Source organism: Pagrus pagrus (assembly GCF_965226575.1).
Source record: "Pagrus pagrus genome assembly, chromosome: 9".
Taxonomy (NCBI): Eukaryota; Metazoa; Chordata; class Actinopteri; order Spariformes; family Sparidae; genus Pagrus; species Pagrus pagrus.
This window is the reverse complement of record NC_140193.1, coordinates 7320693-7340673: the sequence shown is the minus strand read 5'-3', so window position 1 is coordinate 7340673 and position 19981 is coordinate 7320693. Positions and strand designations below refer to the sequence as shown.

The following is a 19981-nucleotide window of genomic DNA, read 5'->3' as shown; positions in this document are numbered from 1 at the left end:
TAATCACGATGGCATAAAAATAACATGTGGTCGGCTAGCGAGCAGTAAACAACAATTAAGAGACCCCTTGCATAGCTCAAGAAATGAATCATTGAAAATGCACTTGTGCCATGAAGACAGCTTCAGCCTCTCAGCTCTAATTGACTATGAATTATTCAGCCGGCGAGCGGGATTAGTGGCATCGCCAGTATGCTATTGATTGACATGTTCCAGATTTTTCTTTGTTGTTGGCAAAAAAAAAAAAGTTGAGCTGTAGAGTCTTAGAAAGAAGAAAATTAAATGAAAAGCTCACTTTTTCCATGGACAGAATATTGTGAGCGGCTATATCTAGACTGTTGCTGGTTCAATTGAGGACACCCTCCTTTACAGAGAGGGAGGGTTAAAGTCAGCGTGACACAGGTAAGCAGGAGCAGCATTGGCAGCGGAGAGCGAGCGAGCACACGTTTGAGAAGAGCGAGTGACACCCTATCTGTCATGAAAGGAGCCGCAGTAACGCAACACTCTCTGCTGCTTGTTCATGTTTGCAAGTGAACAAGGCCAGCTATGACCGCAGGACATCACATCAATCAGCTGCTGGCTCAACGGGGACAAGACGCGGCGCTCAGGCATCAAGTGGCACAGGAGGATCATTTTTCTTGATACAGAGCTCTGACAGCCTGCATACAGTGAGAGTATGGCCATGTTAACACAGCAGACTGCAACTGTAGGCCCTCGCTCTTCTCTTCTGGGGGGAGATATCCGCCATCATCACTACTCAGATCTTTCTCTGCAAAGAGTGATGATGTATTTATCGGCAGTGCTGTATCCTGATGTGAATAAACTTTTTTTTTTCCTGAAGCTGACTGACAGAACTGAATATTTCATAGGGGGAAAGCAAATAAAGGAAGCATTTAACATGGTGATGAGAGGGGCTGACACAAAAATCATGTGACTGTGCTTGAGACCTGTCACTTGAGTCGTGCACAAATGCTAATGAAGTCAAAGACATCACATACAAAATTCTTCCTAATTAAATCACTTTATTTGTAATACAGGGCTTAGCTGAGTGCTTTTAAAGTTTAAAAATGATCGAAGAACATCTGAATGCAAAGAGGGTAGTTAACGGATCATTATAACCAGGCTTGTATCAAAAAATGTGAAACTTGAACACACGGCAGTGCAGTTAAATGTCAATCCACTGTCTCTGCATCATCTGTAGGGGTTACTGACTAACTTTGTCGTTTATGATAGTAAATGACAAGTATTTAGGTTTTGGACTGCTGGTTTGATAAAAGGAGCAATTCAAGGTTTGTCACTTTTTCCTCAGGTAAGCTGTGATGAGCATGTTTGCCATTTTTTGCCATTTTCTAAACAAAACAACTTATTGTTAAGGTGTGAAAGTAATCTGCAGATTAATCGATAATGAAAATAATCGTTAGCTGTAGCCCTGCGGCGCTCATATTACTGAATGGCTTATGTCTGCGTTGTAGCTCTCAGAGCAGCTCTGTTAAGGGAGGGAAGGCGATTACGGTGAAAGATAGTTGATTGTCGAGGCTCATTCGGAGGCCGTCAAATACCGATGCTTTGGGCCCGAAATTTAATCTCAAAGCGTTGGTATCTGACGACCCGAGAATGAGCCTCAACAATCAACTATCTTTCTCCATAATCGCCTTCCCAACCCTTTAAGCTATGAAAGTGTACTAAGTAAAAAAGTCCATAAAATTGCATGAATAGAAAATGTGATAGTAAAGTGAACTTCACTGAGGTTAGCTGTCTCAAACCCAGACTGCCTGAACTCTAAAGCTATGTTTGAAATTTGGAGGAAAATGCTGGAGAGTGCCATGTTTCCCCTGCGTGTGCATTCCTGTTAAACCTGGAGAGAAATGTGGGGCTGAGGATTAAAATTGTTGGCATCGAATATGATGGCACGCCGTGATGAAGCAGTCGGACACGTCGTCTCTGTTGTTATATAAAAAGTGAGACGTGGAAACTGCAGTCATGGCGAACATTCAAATGAGAATGAAATTAAGACGTATATTCAAGTGTTGGACGTTTCATTTTCTTCCGTCTTTGGTTCACTGCTTTTCTATATCTGAGCGGTCTTGTAGTTCGACCTACTGTCAACTACCTCACTCAGAGAGGACACAGTTGGACTACACACACACACACACACGATTCCTGTCCATGTCAATGGACAATCAAACACCCATGTGTTGTTACCCTGGCAACAAAAGGCCAACCATTCTGAGTCAAATAAAAAGCAGGAAGTCGCATCTTTCCATGCAGGGTGCCAAGTCCTGAGAATGACAAAAGCCTACTCCACTTCCCTTTCTATACTCACATTCTTTCAATGTCACTCTCGCTCTTAAACCCATGAATTGTTCTCACTTTATCCATCTCACCCTTCAGTAATCTTCCATTTTGCATCGAGAAAGAGTTTCTAAAGAGAGCAGGCTTTCTCAGCACTCTTTTTTTTCTTTTCTTTTTTTTGGATGCAATAGTTTTGTATCACCACAGTGGAAGCAAATGTGTGAAGTTGCTTTCACATGATCAGACCACCGAGCAGACTCAGCAGACCACTTAGTTCCTCTCATTTGGAATCACCGCCTGACCGGGTGGTGGAAATGGAGCTTGACGTCAGCTGTGTATAAGCTCCTTTAGACTCAGATGTTTAGGAGAGACTCTTGCTTTGTGGCTTTGCATCCCCTTTCGTGTTTGCGACAGTGGTGGGAATCAAAAAGTGACAAAATCCTACAGATAGAGGAGGGAACTGAAATGTGCTGCATTATGACCAGATGGATTAGTGACAACAGCAACTGCTATGTCAACTCCCGCTAGGAATTTTTGTCTGAGCGATGTATAAATGTCTGTCTGACCTATCACTTCATCTTTCAAGCTGTCCCCTCATCACTCAGGGATGCTTGCAAGTCAGAAGGACCTATCCAGAAGTTTGCCAGTAAAGATACGTTATATAAACTACGTTAGGAGGATGTGAGGACACTTTGGAATAGTGAGTTTATCCTGGAAAATAACACTCAAAGACTGTCGATACAGAGCTGGTCTGGCAGCACCAATTCTCATTCTGGTACGGGGGAAAAAAAACACTCTGGCTTGTTTGTATTTCTTCATGCAAATTACAGTCGTCTTTAGCAGCACTAAACCCAGGATGGCGCGACGGTGCCCCCTGCAAAACAGTGTTGGGGGATTTGTTTTGCCGTGGCATTCAAACAGCAACATTTCCACCAAAGAACAAGTAAGATTTGCTAGCTTTGTTACATTCGTACTGTTGGCAACCAGGTTAGTGTTCCGGTGACTTTTTGGCGTTTAGATACCTAGCTTGGAGGTTGTTGTTGTTTTCACAGACTATGATGAAGCAATTAAAATCTGGACACAGCTTCAGAGGCGGAGCCCCGTTCAGTCCTGTGAATGCTGCTCAGTGGCGCATGGAGCCAAAAAAGCTTGACCTCCTGGGTATAGAATTACTCAGATCTTCCGCGTTGTTGGGCCCATGGCTCGGCCACAATACTAGAAACTATCAGCGCCCAGCTCACTTAAATGGGAATACATGATTTATTTGTGCAGTTCCAAAACTTTCCAAACTGGCTCAATGGCTCAAATTTTGATAGTGAAATGAGTCATTACAGTACATTTTATTAAACGAGTCATTTCGCGGGGGTTGTTGCACTACAAAAAAGATTATATCCACTGTTTTGGAGTTGCTTCTTTCAAAATGTAAGCCTACTGGGGCTGGCTGCAGCTCAGGAGGTACAGCGTGTCATCTAGTAATTGGAAGGTCGCTGGTTCGATTCCCAGGCTGCCCCAGCTGCATGTCAAAGTATCCACTAGCTACATACCCCCAAATTGCTCATGATGAGCAGTTGGCACTTGCATGGCAGCCTCTGCCATCAGTGTATGAATATGTGTGTGGAGTGTTGTAAAGCACTTTGAACGGTCTGTAGTCTGGAAAAGCAAGTCCATTTACTATTCTGGCAAATAGTCTTTTTGAGCTCCAGTTCATCACATGACGTTGTAATTACACAGTATTGCCACTACAAAAGTTGGCTTGAAGCCTGACGCTCATCCTGGGGCCTCGGTAGAGACAGGGATTTTCAAAATGGTCACAAAAATATAGACGAAGGGAGAAGAGAGAGTTTTTTTTAATTTTAGGTTAAGCGATATAAGCCAAATATAAATATTTGTTTGAATTCCTATATCAAGATCAATCAATCTTCAACTCTCAGCGGCACGCATTTAAGATTCATTAGTTAGCTGGCTAGCGACAGCATGATACGGGTGTGTCTTCACAGCATTTTACACCCACAGCCTACATTCGGTAAGCCAGACTACACAGTAACAGACAGGAGGTAAAAGCAGTGGCTCTTATTTAGTTTCATGACGCTCTTACACATCCCACATACACAGTCAAGAAACTGTAACATCAGTTTTCAATCTGTGAAAGAAAATAAATAATAAAATTATCAACTTGTGCTATTTAAATGTGTTATTTAAACCTAACATGTCAGGGTATCATTGCGGCCTCTGATTGGGTTGAGTGGTGGGACAGTTTGCACAGTCCTGCTGGTTGAGTGTGCCTGTGCACCACAGGCTCCTGTCACCAAGCTCGTACCCACAGTACAGTGCCATTAATAGACTCAATTAGAAACCATTAGCGTGACATCCACAACATGTCCACAAACAACGACGTCTTCTTCAACTGCCAACCCCTCCAACACTTGCTAACTGAGTTTGGGGAGCTAGGACGGGTTCGACGTCAGGACAGGGCCCTGACAAAGCACAAAGGAGCTAAAACGGGTTTATTATTGGAGTTGTGAGGCACCACGGGGTATATGGGGTTGGATCTGGGAAAATGATTATCACAGCCATGAACTCATTGGGTGACCACAAGGATCAACACAAGGATTCATCAAGCCTCAAATCACATCAGTCGAGGCTGAGAGCTTCTGTATGGCTGCCCATTAGAAGCTCTGTGTCCCTTTTACTGCTTTGAATCTTCCTCTTGTCTACTTTTACTGCTTCCCTGGCCAATACCCAACCGCCTTTCTTTTAATAAGTTGCACAACAGTAAGCTTAATTTATAGGATACCAAGTTTTCTTTCCTCGATACGATTCAGATATTTTTGTTTCACCCCGCTGCGTTGTCACATTCATGAACGTTGTGCGTGCATACGTCATCCGTGATTAGCAAGAGCTAAGCTCAAACTGTGATGGTAGTTAAGGGTCGAGCAGCCATGTTGAAACTGAAGTTGACGACAGTAATATAGACAATTAACGATGCTTCAAGATTCATTGTGCATTCAAATGGTAGACAGGTGAATCATAATCTAATTGAATCAGGAGGCCGGTGAAGATTTACACCTCCGGTTTCTAATAAATAAATGCATCGACTCGTGCACTCGCTGATACCTCGTGTACTCTAGGCAGTATCGGAGGCATTTCCGATATTGGTATAAGTATCGGAACTTGCTAAATACAATAAAGTTCAATGTCAATGTCGACAGTTTTGGTTGGTTTAGATCACTGGCAGCCAATAGATTGCTTGCTAAAAGGCTGTGGTGAAATAACGACCCACTTTTTATTCAAACTGTTTCTAAATTGCTTCCCAAACGTTGCGTGTAATGGAGAGAGACAAACAAATGAACACGGAGCGAGAACAAAGATACGATAATATGCTAAATCACAGTGGCTGAGGGGAAGACCCTGCCAAGCAGCTTACAAATTCCTGCTGCGTGAATGTGTCTGTGCCTTACTGGGTCCTGTCACCTTATTTGTCCCCGAGCACAACAGTGGCATTAATAGACCCCATTAGTATCCACTAGCGTGACAACATCTACAAAATATCCACAAACAAGCGAGCTTTCCCAGTGCCAGCTTGTGCTAAATGATGGGAGGAAGTTGGAAAGTCATGCCTGGGCCCCGACAAAGCACAATGGAAAGCGAGCTAAATGAGCTTATTAATGAGATTACAAGAGGCAAACTTGAGGGCGAGTAAAGAACAAGAGTACTAGCCCTTATCTTAATCTCCTTCATATCTCTTCAGTGAAGCAAAACATTACTACAATCTTAAAACCCAATTATTATCTCTATATCCGGCGGGTAGGAAATCTTCTACAACCACATTCCAAAAGTGTTGGGACGCTGCTGGTTGTTCTCGCTGTCCGAGTGTATATTTACAAAAAACAATCAAGTTCATCAGTTTAAACATATCTAAGCATATCTTGTCTTCTCTCATTGCATCCCGTTTTATTTACGTCCAAACTTTTTTGGAATCAGGGACGGAGAAGAATTAAAACTTTTATGTTTATGATGGTAAGTTTAGGATCTTCCGACCGAGTCAAATTCTTTTCTACAAGAAAAACACTCCTATAATTTGTATACGTACATTTATTTTGCTAATTTAACATGATAAAAGTAGACTCCACTATCTCTGGGTGCTGTTCACACAGTTTTCTCTGCTGTAGCCCTTGGTCAATATCTATCTTTTTTGCATGTCAAACACTCACAATTTGCAGACTTGAAGGCTTGTTGGCTTCCAAAAAAAGTTTCCTCAATAATGAAAAACAAAAGTTGACGGTCAGTTTGAATCCAGTTTGTTGTGATTAGTTCCAGTGTTGTGGTGTTACCGCAACAACAGCTGATCAACTACAGCTGGGACCTTTGTCTCAAGCACATTTCTCATCTGTCATCACCGGCTAAAAAATTCAAAAGTGCCAGAACAATAGTCTTTGAAATACATCCATTCGTGAGTATGTGTTTTAATCTCATAATATAGATATATGTGTCTGTTATATATGCGTGTGTGCCTTCAGCAACTTCCCAAATATGTCTGCCCAGATGCTCTTAAGAAGGCATTTCATCTGGCAGTCATTGCTTGTAAGATATGGCCAGAAAAGTTTCAAACATTCAAAAAATAACATTATCGACAGTGTGTGAAGAAACAAGAGTGATGGCGTTATGTCAAAGACGTGGGAAACATAAAATCGGCGAGTTTGCCACTTTAGTCTAAGAAGTAAACAAAATAAACTCACAAAATGTCAAGAAAGGATAAATATTTTGACACCAACTTTCCTCACCTACAGAGAAATATAACCTTTATTGTGATGGTGATTGGAGCCGCACATATTTAACGACGTGTGAAATATTGTACACAAGAGTTCAGCAAAGCAATGAAGGGAAACAGATCTGCTTTAAAATATCAGCACATCAATCTCACTGAGGTATTACTACAAAATATTGTGACACTTGAAAGTTCTGCTTTACTTCCGCTCCGATCAGGGCCCTGCTCTCAGCGGCCATCCTTCACGAGGAGCACTCGTGAAGGATGGGCACTTTTTTTTAGTGGGCTGTAGTGACCTTGTTCCTGTGGGGCCTGGAGTTTATGAGCGTGCACCAGCAGCCCTCCAGAGCCTGTAATGCTGAGGGAATAGTTTCCGCTAGTGGAGGGTTAAAGGAGTCTCAGCTGAGCGCAGACGCAGCCCTGCTGGGGTTGGCTTCTCATTCACAGCTTCCACAGGAAAGTCGAGGGAAACTTAAATGACAACACTGAGGGACAGATTATCCATTTTGCAGCACTTATTGTTGTAGAAGGCTGTCGGACATCTTGGTTAAAGCCTCGATGTTGTTTAAAACTCACTTTAATTCATCTACATCCAGACAACAATAGACCAGGTCTAGCTCAAAGAGTCAAAACATGGATCCAATTATTTAAAAAGACCTTTATTAGGTCCCATTCAGACCACGTGGGACCAGGTCCAAAACCACTACACTTATATCTGGATCACATTAACCCAGAGAAGCTAAAGTCTATTTAAAAACGCAGTCTCAGTTTGGTAAAAGCTTTATTCTAGAGCTGCAACGATTAGTCGATCACAAGAAAATGAATAGCACACATCTGCTAATCGTTTTCGTTTCAGCCACTGACAAGTAAAAATAATCAACAGATTAGCATTAACAGAGGTTTATTAACATTAATAAGACAATATAAGCATTAATAACAGCAGCATAAACATGTTTACTGTTCGATTAAAGGACATTTATGAGTACTTATGACAAACTTGTTTATAGATGCCTAAGAAAGTGTTTGTTAAAGCATTACAAAGGCATTTATTAAGTTTAATTTACCTATTATATCATTTTTTAAACCTTTATTTGTATTTACTGAGATGTATACAAACTTTTTTAAGCATTTATATACGCACTTAATAACAGTTAACCATAGTTTTCCTGCTAACGAATCTACCGGGAGAACAATGCCTTATTGAGGTTAATAAATTCTTTACTGCACTTATTCACAGATTAATTTAAAGATTACAAGACATGCGGCTCAGACTCCAGGCTCCTTATAATTATGCAACTATAATCTCGTAAGGATTTATTTAATGTTCTTAAGCAGTCTATAAAGTGTTAACGCATTTCTGGTAAGTCCTTATAAATGTCTTTAATCCAACAGAATGTGTTTATCAGGCTCTTACTAACACCTATTCAATCTCATTCATGTTAATAAGCATTGTATGATAGAAAGGCCTTATTACCCATAAGGCTTATTACAGGGACCTTAAAATAAAGGGTTAACTACATGTTTCATGGTTTTTCACCACATGCTTCGAGTCCACATCAGACCAAACATATCCCTAACTAGTTTTAAGTGGTGTATATAGATAGATATGCTTCGTTTTTATCTAGAAGAAGAAAACGCAGATAGTTTGTCATATTCTCGCTGCCATAAATGATATTAAAATGTTTCATTAACCTGCAGCTGTGATATAAACGGTCACTGGAGTCTGCTTGTTAATCAAGTCAAGTGTACAGTTATAGATGGATCTGTTTTATTGTTGTCTGGGTGGATAAAACGGTGCAAAATCTTACATAAATAAAAAGGTTTCACACATCTTTAAAGATGCACTATGTAGTTTTGGGGAAGAAATTTTAAATCAGAAGATAAATATCTTTATTGACTGATTTCTTTATGCAGACAAAAACTGAGTAAACAAACTGTTTTCATGGCAGAATAAACCTTGAAGGACAACAACACAATTTCACACTGTTTTACTTTGTTTATATGTGGCGGACCCTGCCACCTGTCTAGCTTCAAACAGTGTCCAGTGTCAAACAGCTTGTTTATTCAGTTACGGAAAAGATAAGTTTGTATTACTAACTCATTAATATAGGAAATATTAGGGGGGTGGCCAAGTAATGTACTCGGTGTAAGCCCGACTACCGGGAGCGTAGACCACCGAGACAACAAGCCTAGTTCAAGGTGCAAGTAAATAATTTATAAGGAAAAATATTTGCACTGTCAAAAACTGTTAAACATAAAGAAAATATGAGCAGAAATGCTGCCAGTACAAATGTTTTTCATTTGTTACTTCAGTGCACGGCTTCGATCTGCAAACAATGGAAATTAAAAATAAAGAAAAGTTTCTGAAATATTGCTCTTTCTCGTAGTGCCTGAACGCTGCAGTGGCCCCAAGATAATTTGAGTTTCAGACCCCTGCTTTAACTTGAATGTCTAAAAGCTTTCCAAACATAAAGTGGTGCAAAGAAGAAGGAAAAAAACAGCTTTACTGTCATGAAAATTTTGTTTCACTGAGGAGAGTCTGAAGCTTGTGAGCTGCAGTCCAGCCTCAGCCTCGTCCTGCTGCTGCTCTCTTGTGTTTACACTTCAGGAGGACACAAAGTTTACACCCAAAACTGTGGCCGCGGCGGTTCAACCCCGGCTCAAAACCTCCAGCACACGTAAAAGCGTCGTCGAGGACAGTCCGGAGCAGAAACAGCTCCTCTGAACGCGTGACGTACTTCACTGGTAAACACACAACCTGTACATCTGGCGACTCTCTGAAACAAGTGTGTCAACGTATGGCGCCGCGCCGCAGCGTCAAAAAGAAACCAACAACAGCACAAAGGGAAAGTAGAAAGTTTGGAAAGTGACAGTTTGAAGCGGCCGCTGTGCGTAAAAGCAGCTTTTCCGACATGACAGCGTGTGTCAGGCGGGTTCAGAGGCAAAGTATCGAGCAGCGAGAGTGAAAACTCAACCCACACCGAGCAGCTGAGGTGGCGGAGGAACAATGTTGCACAACACGTACAGTTTTTAATCCACTCCGAGCAAGTCACACTGAGCAACACTGTCAACTCTTGCGCAACACTTCCACCGTCTTCCCCCCGAAACTCTTAAAAACACGACGCAAACTCGCAGGGGAAAAAGTCACGCAGGGCAGATTAACTGCAACTCCGCTTGACTCCGAGGAGGAAAAAGCGCACAACCACCACCAGATACACTTTTTTTTTTTTTTTTTTTTTTTGGAGTCCACCAAGCCGAAGAGAAACACTGTCTGACTTGTGTGTGTTTTTTCGTGACAAAGACAGAAAAAAAAGAGACGCTACCTGAGTTGAGCACCGTTGGGCGCAAATGGCTGGCTTTCTCCCAACCTCGAGGAGCATCCACAGGGCAGGGTTTTAGGACCCGTCGGTACTGTGAGAAATCACTGAGCCAACAGCTCCGCCATAGTCTTTAATCACGTGTCAAACCTCCTGTATTTCCGTAGGAGGCGGGGTCTGCGGGACGGGATGACTGACAGCGAGGAGGAAAATGATGTGAGAGTGAGTGGAGACACGAGAGAAGTCTGTCAGTGTGTTTACACTGAGAGGAGGAGAGCTTCACTGGATCTGCTCCATCGTTCTGCTGCTTTTATCTTGTTTAATGGGAATTATTGTATTTTTAACCACTCATGTAATATACAGTGTGCTGCAGATGCTCAGTGAACTCCTCCTACCTTTTCTGTCTTGTCTTATTACAATATCCTAAAATCTACAGGGATGTTATGTGAGGAAAAAGTAGAATTACCACATTAAAATCCTACAAAACGGCACCTTTCTCCCTCATGAAAGCTCCTGAATACACTGTATGTATATGCAATTTTCAGTTTTCCTACTGGACACGCGCTGTCTCCTCCTTCACTGTGAAGTCTATTCTCAGTGTATGTGCAACGTAGGGTTCAAGTTTCCACATCTCACTTCCAAACGATTTGTGATGTCACAAATTATGCTCTTAGGCCCGCCTCTCAAAATCAGATTTTCAGTGAAGCGCAGAGAAAATGTAAGCTTTCAGCAATAACTGAGAAAACAGCCAACATTCACTTGTAGGAACAAGAAGGAAAACATATTTTTGACCGCAGGGGGACTAAAAATCTTCAGTATTTATTTCCTCAGAGTGAAGAAAAACATATCCTCAGCTATCATAAACTTAACCTTTACCAGTCAGAATCTTGTGCGTGTGTCCCTGGTTTGATCAGATTTGATTGACAGTGATGTCTCTCTGGCAGCAAAGTCCTGTGTTTATGTCACATCAGTCAGACTGTAATTACAAGCAGCCGAGTCAGAGAAGACGCTCATGCAGTTATCGGGAGTTTCTGACAGCTAAAATGTCTCCGTCCTGGTTAAAAGAACCAAAGTGCCAACAAACCCTGTGGCTGTAAAGTGTCCATCGCTGACAGCTGCATCTAAATAAAGTCCAATATTAGTGCTAAGAGGAACCATTTGCTAATTTAAGGAAGCTTTATGTTTGTTTATATCAGGTTTGACTTAATAACCAACTGCTGCAAATAGAAAGTCCTAAGAGGGACAGTGAATGCAACATAAGCAAACAAACCCCACAAATGTCTTAAAATTCACATATTGGTAAAATGATGTTTGGTGACCGCAGGTACATGACTTCATCTTTTTCCAGCTGAGCTTCACCCACTTAAATTAGCACCGACGAATGACAAAATACAGAAATATGTCGTGTTAAATAATCAAAACTGTTGCAACTTGGTCAAAAAAGTTTGTGTGATCATGTAACTGTTATACCAATTATTATGGACCTGGTTGACAATACATGTTTACATCACATTTAAATTAATCTGCAGGATAAATATAAATATATTCAGTAAAATCGACAGTCTCAGCCTGACAACTCTCGTGGAGCTTCTTCACCATCCAATCTGCGAAGTTCACTGCACTCTGTCTGTGAATATTGTTATTTGCTTCAGCCTCAGTCGGCCTCGCCTTCTTCTATTTCCAGGCAACCTTTTCAAGACTGACTTTCCACAACTGCAGAGAACATGTGTCGACTTGTCGCATTCGGCAGTTGTTTTAATACTTTGGTGGAGAGACGTACAGTATGCCAGGAGGAGATTTTCCAGTTGGGAAAAGCGAGACTTGTATCCTCCCAACGTGTTTGCTAATGGTGTTTTTCATTCACTGTTGGTTAAGAAGATGATAATCTGCCTCCTGGAAGACAGCCCTCCCCTAAACATCTGATGTCATTAACAAAAATGTGGTTTATAACTACTCATAAGCAGTGTAAACTTTCTGATTGTAATGGAAGTCAGATGCTCTGCTTTAAAGGAAAAGCTCCACAGCACAACCAGAGGTGTAATACTTGCAACAGACCGTACCTGCCAGTGCTGTTGACTGCCTTTATGTTTGCGTCATATCTACCACATGTTTTCTTCGCTCAGCTCACTTTGGTGTATCACAAACACAAAACTCACCAAATTCTACCATGCAAAGAGAAACTCAAACACACAGTGTGTAATTTCTGCTGCTCGCGGTCGCTCAAAACAAAACAAAAGTAGTTTTAGTGACGTCGGGAGTTGTTTTTCTTCTTTGTCAAACAATCAACATTGCTGATGGAAATCTATCTGATGTAACTGAGGCAGAAATGTTCACAGACGAGGTAAAGTATTAAAGTTTTAATCATGTTAGGTTCAGTCGATTCCTTTCCCCTCTCTCTGACGTATAATCTGATTTTTCCGCCCCAGAAGTTACAAGTACACAACTCAACAAAATGTATAATAAAGGTTTAGTTTTTTTTGGACATATTGAAATGTTAGGTATTATATCTATAACTGTGAATTTTCTCCAACAAACTGCTCTTTGATGAGGGCAAACTTTCCACACAGCCCCATTAACAGGCTCAGGATCATTACGTGATGCTTTCCTTGTTTTCAGGTTGAATATGATGCATCTTTGTCACAGAAATGCTCTGTGAAGTCTAAACATTCAGCTATTATGAGCATAATCACAAGTGAGTGAGCACCAGTGAAGAGTTGTATACAATATATCAAAATATGACAAAAAGGTTTAAAATAATATCAATAATTTAACATTTTTTCCCCCGTATGCACATCAGTTTCGTCATACTGCTCAGTGCTGCAGCAATGTATTCCCCCTCTGTCTGAACACTGTTTTCTGGCTCCTGTCTCTTTAAGGCCCCTCCTCCTAAATGCCCAGTCTGCTCTGATTGGTCAGCTCACACACGCCTGAGCCAGCACCGCTAACAACAACAGAGCGTTCAAACTAACAGTTAGGCAGAAGATATGTGAGAGGAGCTCCCATTGGTGTGGACTTTTTTTTATTACTTTCAAGACCTTTTACATGCAGAGGAACAACACTGACAGAAAGGGGGAAAAAATGTATTAGGTCTCCTTTAAAACTGTGGATTTTAGGACAAAATCAGTCAATCTGTCCCCGAAGAAAGCTGTTAATTATCAAGTCAAATCTCCCCCAACTTTTAATAAACAGTTGTCAGCATAGGAGTAGGAACACATATGTTTAGGCTTAGGCAAGAAGCAAAGACATCACCGCCAGACGACACAATATCAGTAAAAACACGAACAATGCTCGTGGGAAAACAGTTTTAATTGGGTAGATGAAACAGCAAAATGAGTTGTGAATCTCTTCTTCGTCCCTTTGAAACACTATTTCATCTACTTATTATCCAGACAGGCTGCTCGGTGCTGATTATGGGGACCGGACAGGAGGTTGAAAACGATGGACTTTTTTTTTCTCTTCATGATCAAAGACGAACCTGTGAATCCAAACCTCCCTGTAAAAGATGTTCAGACTAGAGAGCACACACAGAGAGGCAGCGCAAAAGAAACATACACAGAAAAGACCAAGAAATGTGCGAACTGTCATCCAGCAGTGTGCAGTATGAGCTCATACCCGGCGATCCGAAAGCAGCACGGCACCACTGACGACCACATTAACGCCAGACTTCAAAGGCCACCTGACGCCGCCACAGATGAAGCAGCGGTACGACTGGGATTATGTAAACACCGGCACCCCCGCTTTAAGAGCGGGGGCCCATCTGAAAAGAACAACTCAACCCAGTCGAGCCGCTCTCTAAAGAAAACACTGACAGCATAATAAGTATCCTCTCAAATGGGCTTGTCCACATGAGCAAGTGAAGAAAGCTGATTTGAACATAGATGGGACAACTCAACCCGGGCCGCACTCTCCTCTAAAAGGATACCACTGACAACATAATGAGCATCCTCTGTAACTCGTCCGTGGCAGCAGTGTGAAACGGGATGCATCCAGAGTTTATCTAATGGAAGCAGATATAGCTCACACATGATGCCATAACATTCAATATAATACACCACCAGCACTCACAGAAGATTTTATTAGGACCATTTTCTTGTCCATCACCCAGTCCTGCCGGAGGACACTGCGTATATCTAATGCTACTAATGTGTTTCAAATAAAGATTCTTGCCTTTATTTGTACAGAGAGTGAACTGGACCCGACCAGAGGTGGGTGAGAAGAACTTAATAAGTAGCGTATTTCTTTGATTGCTCCTATTCCTCATTCTACCTGACAGATACAGTCAATGTCCAGGCTCACAGATATTTTTTTTTCTCACAGGAATTTTTATTGATTGATTTTGTGTGGGATAATTTCTAGAATAATTAATATACGTGTCATTTTTATGGTGAGTCCACCACATTGTCCTGTGTGAGGTTGCATGATGTAGAAATAGTGTCTTTTAGTTGCACTTCAGCAAGTAGAGAGAGATATTTTCATGTCTTTTTTGAATCATAGAGCAGGTCTGGGTGCTATAGAAATACTCCCCAGCGTCTTCTTTCCAAGCACTGTGACTTTTTTGTGCAGCCGCTCTGAACGCTTCTTTTCAGACATCACTGTCCTTCATTTTCTTTTTACTGGCCTGGGTTATATATATATATATATATATATATATATATATAATATTCACCGTATTTCTGTCTCCTACTGAGGATGTCATGCACCCACAGCCTCTTTGCTCCAATGTCCCGATGTCAACAAATGGATAGTAAATCACAAAGGAGCAGTGTTGATCAAACAGCGACGGTTGTCGAGATATTGTTGTCGTAGAGACAAGAAGCACGTGCATCAGTCAAGTGCACAAACAATCTCAGTGCTCCTGGTCGCACCACCAGAGCTTGTCTGCCCCCCGAATTTTATAACATGTTAATGTTAAACATGTGCAACTCTCGACAGAGACGACGAAGAAGCGAGATGTCTCACTCCGTTCCTTTCATTATCAGCTCCAGAAGAAACAATGCGTCTGATGCTGACTGTTATTGATTAAGACTTTTAACCTCCTCTGCATGTAGTCTGATGAGTTGTATGATCTGCTGCTTTCTACTGTTTCCTGTTTTTCTGGTGCATATGTGATGAAGAACGTGACACACAGGAAAAAAGACCAAAAGGCACATGGGGTCTACTGGCAATAGGGAAGGAGTTATTTTTAAAAGTCTACCCAGGATTAAAAAACCTGCTCATACATGCTAATTTTGGAGTAAAACTGTTAATAAACCTGTTGAATGTCTGGGGAAGGAGAAACCTCATTTCACCTCAGCACCTTTGTGGAAGTTTTTTTACCAAGCACTTATTAAAGTGTCAAAATGACAACATTTGACAAAGTGACAAAAGCAACTGTTTTTTTTTTTTCTCCTTCTTCTTTATATTTTTGTCTCACCTGTGCTGAAACTCGTCTTGTCAGCTTTGTCAGCATTGGTGACACCCGTCTTTAGAAAAAATGAAACTCCTATTGGAAAGTTTAGCTCACCGGAATTGAAGACAAAAGACAAACCGAAATACTATGACAAGCCTGAATGCTGTCGTTGGCAGAGACCCTGCAGCTATGCTGTCTAATGTGACATTTTGTTTAAGTTCAGCTGAGTGATGTCAACATGAACCTGAGCGAGTCTCCACAGCAGCACTTATTCATTGTCAATTGCAATACTGCCAAAAAAATAAGTTTTGTGTCTCTGATGAAATTCTCGAGCAGGATGGATTTGGTCCAAGTTGTCAGTCGCCTGTCGTCTTAGCTGCTGCACGGTTAATAGTGAAGAGAGAGTGTCGCTGAAAATAATGTGAGATCGGATGAACTCAATAATCCACTTTGTCATTCAAATTGATTGGCGATGCTTTCAGGTTTTGGCTTTAGGCTTTTATGACTTTACAATGTTAAAGTTCATATTTCTGGGCTAAAATGTGAACATGCACACCTGTTAATGTGAAAGAAAGGGAGTGGGGAACAAAATATTCCAGATAGGCAACTTTCACAAATGTCTAATTATTGTTTGTTTAAACTTTAATGTACAGTATATATCACTGGATCCATCCACAGTGCATTCTAGGTAGTATGTCATCCATGAGTGCACCTTATTGCTGCAGGAATTAGTCCCATTTTTGGGAGCATTTTTGCACTTCGGTTTCCCTCATCTCAAAGTTAATGGGTTTTTTGAATGGTTTTTCGGTTCAATGCCTGAAATAAGGTCTGTGGGTAACTCAAGCTTAAGCTATTTTCATGTAAAGTCGAGGGAACCAGTGCGATGCTAACCATCAGGTGAACATCAGTGTTTCACCTGGATCCTATCTGTGGAGAGGGATCCTTAACATTTTTAGGTTTAGAACCAAACTACTTAGAGAGTAGAGACTGTAGTCCACAGAGATGGATCTCAAATCCTCAGCAGATGGACCAGATTATCATAAATGCAGTAAAAGCCAGCAGGTTTATTCTAGTTTTTGTCAGTAAAAAACTATATGCATTTAGTCTTCTTTGCATCAAAATACTAATAAGCCACAACTAATTCCTCTCTGCTAACAGAAGCAGCTTGTACACCCAAACGCTGCAAACAACCCACCAGAAATGCCAATACAGGCCTTTCAAAACACCTGCTTCATCAAATCTAGCTGCTTTTCTTCCAAAACGACTGGTAATTCTATTTGAGCTCTGAAGTCATCCAAGATCTGCAGGAAAAAAACACACTGAACTCCTTCATTGTAATATTGCTTTGACAGCAGCGGATGGATTTCCTGCTCGTTATGACGGGAAGATCAATTCCCTCCAAAACCCGAGATAGCTGAGCATTCTCCAGAGAGCGCAGCATTATCTTTTAGGAGATAAGCTAACGTTGGCACATTCGCACACTGTAGGTTAATGCAATTCGAAGCGGGACGGAGCGGCGGAGGGTAGATGCCAGGGCATGCAAATGCGGCACATGCGATAAACAGAGGAAACTGCTGCTGGTACTGTGATGAACTGCCGGGAGAGAACAGGGCTTTACTTGTAACCCTTCTGGAATAATCTAATAATGTTCCTCTTTTCCATTATCTTATTTAATTTCAAGATTTCAGCCACCCACAAAAGAAGGGAAAAGGCTAACAGGGCGTGTGTTTGTGCATCCAGCTAACTTAATTAAGGCCCAGGGTTTTAGTCCTTTCTGTCGTGAATGCTCAGTTCATTGATTTGGCCCTCTGGTCCAGCAGAGAGACAACTTTCTTTCAGACGCAAGCGATTTTATCTCAGAGAGGCAAGATTCCTGACATTAGATGGAGGCCACAGAACACAAGATCTGCATGATTGCAAACCGATTGCTTTAAGTAAGTAGATATTGTGGGAAACAGGCCTGCTGTCAAATCATGAGGCTTTTTTATTGTACCCGCACTGCAAGAACTGTGAACCATACCCTCCACACACCAGAGGAACTTTGAGTGAAGCAAGTGTGCGTTGATTGGTCGGTCTCAGGAGCAGGAGCAGGTGCCGGCAACCGCCATTTTTACAACCCTGTCAGCTGTGTAAACAGCAAACGGCACAATAAACAAACAACAGCTTGTAAAGAAAAAGTCGGCCGGCTTACGTCACTTCAGGGTTCCTGGTTGGTGGTGCGAATGCCAACAGAAGAAAGCCATCGAAGGTGTATAGATCGAGGGGAGCTGGGGAGCTGGCAGTTCCTCTCAGGGAACACTGAGACAAAAACAAAACAGCCACTAAGACCTGGCTTTTGTCTTAAATGGGAAAGGGTACATTCAACTCTGCATAGTGACGGGTATTTATCGGCCGCAGCGCCGATCGGCGGTGATGGTGCTTATTATCACCTGTTTTCCAGTGTGATCTTATGACACATGTTGAACTTAAGGAAGTTGATACGTAAATAGTGTTACGTCCTTCTCAGTGCAAGCAGCGCTCTATCACTCAGGCAGCGTTAAAAAGGAGTTAGAAAGACTGTAGTATAAGATATAAAAAAGGGCATTCGTGATGTCAGAGGTGAAACAGACAGAAACTCGTCTGCTGGCAGTGAGAAAAAGGAGGAACGAAGTCCGTCGCCTATTTTGAGGCAGTTCATCCATGTTTTAAAATAACCTGCATGTACACATTTGTTTTGGTTTAGAAGTGGTGTCCATGCTTGTATGTTAAGCAGTACCACCACTAGAGGGCGCCGCTCAGAGTGGAATCGGTCTTGCACGGACCGGTCCACTTTTCCTTCGCCAACATCCAACTCACATTTAATTCCCGTCCAACCTTCTCCCAGCTGTTCCGTAGTAACGGTTTGTCTGTAAGTAACATCATGAAATGTTCCCACATTTTTAAAACTTCTTCTTCTTGTCCTGTGGTCGTGTGTCACTTGAATCATTGTCTACACTGCTACACTGCCTCCAACGGCTACCGGAGGTACTGCTCTGTTGGTCTGTATCTGTAAGCTCTCAGAAAACATACGGACTAAAGGAACCCAGGGTATGGACAGAAGGCTCCTTCAGTATCCGTATGCATATTTAACTCTGAGCATAAATGAGCTATACAAAATACAAAACCCTTAAGCTACATGGACCAGTGGAGAATATATGAACCTTGAAAATCAAAGCAGATTTTAAAGGACCTGATCTGAGAGCAGACAAAGGATACAAAGGATAAATAACAAAGAACCTGGTGGATACGGAGAAACCAGGAATGCTTTTAAAATAACAGAATACAATACAGTGCAATGCAATACAATAGAAACATCAACCAACACAAATGACCCGAGCTGTGGAATGTAATTTAAAACTCTATGCGAACACACATAAGTGGTTTCGGATGTAATATGAAGCTTTCCCCTCTGCTCCGCCGCAGGTTTAAAGCAGGGATAACCAACAGGAGATAGCAACAATCCTTCCTCCACAGTTTAAGGTGCAGTAAGTGGATAAGAGGGATTAATGGTATCCAAGCCACAGCACACCAGCCAATCCTGTTAAGCCAAGCCAGGCACGGTGGCAGCAGTTCAGATGTATGCGGCTTCAGCGATCCCTCGTGGGTCTCCTGACTGCGAGGATCCCTCAGATGACTGTTATCACGCCTGCCTGCGTATGTGCCATCTCCCCACTGTACGTTCCCCCCGTGAGCCTCTCTCGCTCCGTCTTTTATTCTCCGTCTTCCTCTTCATCTCGATTTTTTGAAGTGCACTTCATGAGAGTCTGTTGGCATGACCATGGAGACGCAGTCCTCCTTACCTCACACTTTACACCAACAGTCTTGCTGTACTACATGACGGGACTTAATATTCGTACCTCCTTGTCCTGTTTTTCTTTTGACGTGCCATTTTATTTGTGTTAAGTTGCATTTGTTAAGATGGATTTGAATTCATTCGAGCCGGATAAGTAACTTTTGCAGCTCTTTCTCTTGAACTTGATTGTACTGCTCTTGAATTGAGCCTTCATCTCTCAGTTTACTCTAACCCCTAACCAAAATCCCAAGTCATATCCTGTCCCCCAGACGACTAATGCTGACCCCTGTGATAATGAGACATCACTGACTGGACTGTTTCATCTGTTTGGCTTCGTTGGCCCGCACAGATGTTCAATTCATAGCACATCCATAAAGCGAAGTAATCCTTCCCTAGATTTAGAGCAAAAG

At 41.9% G+C, this 19981-nt stretch overlaps 1 protein-coding gene across 5 annotated transcripts in view; it reads right to left on the bottom strand.

Moving 5' to 3' along the window:
- The window catches only part of hdac4 (histone deacetylase 4), a 138070-nt gene extending 127399 nt beyond the window's left edge, over positions 1 to 10671 (bottom strand). For 3 of the 5 annotated variants that reach the window (XM_084361260.1, XM_084361261.1, XM_084361262.1), the window contains exon 1: positions 10378 to 10671. The gene's annotated coding sequence lies outside the window, so the exon portion shown is untranslated. The remainder of the gene's footprint in view (positions 1 to 10377) is intronic. The other 2 variants (XM_084361264.1, XM_084361265.1) reach the window with 1 other exon arrangement.
- Between the last annotated feature and the right edge of the window lie 9310 nt (positions 10672 to 19981).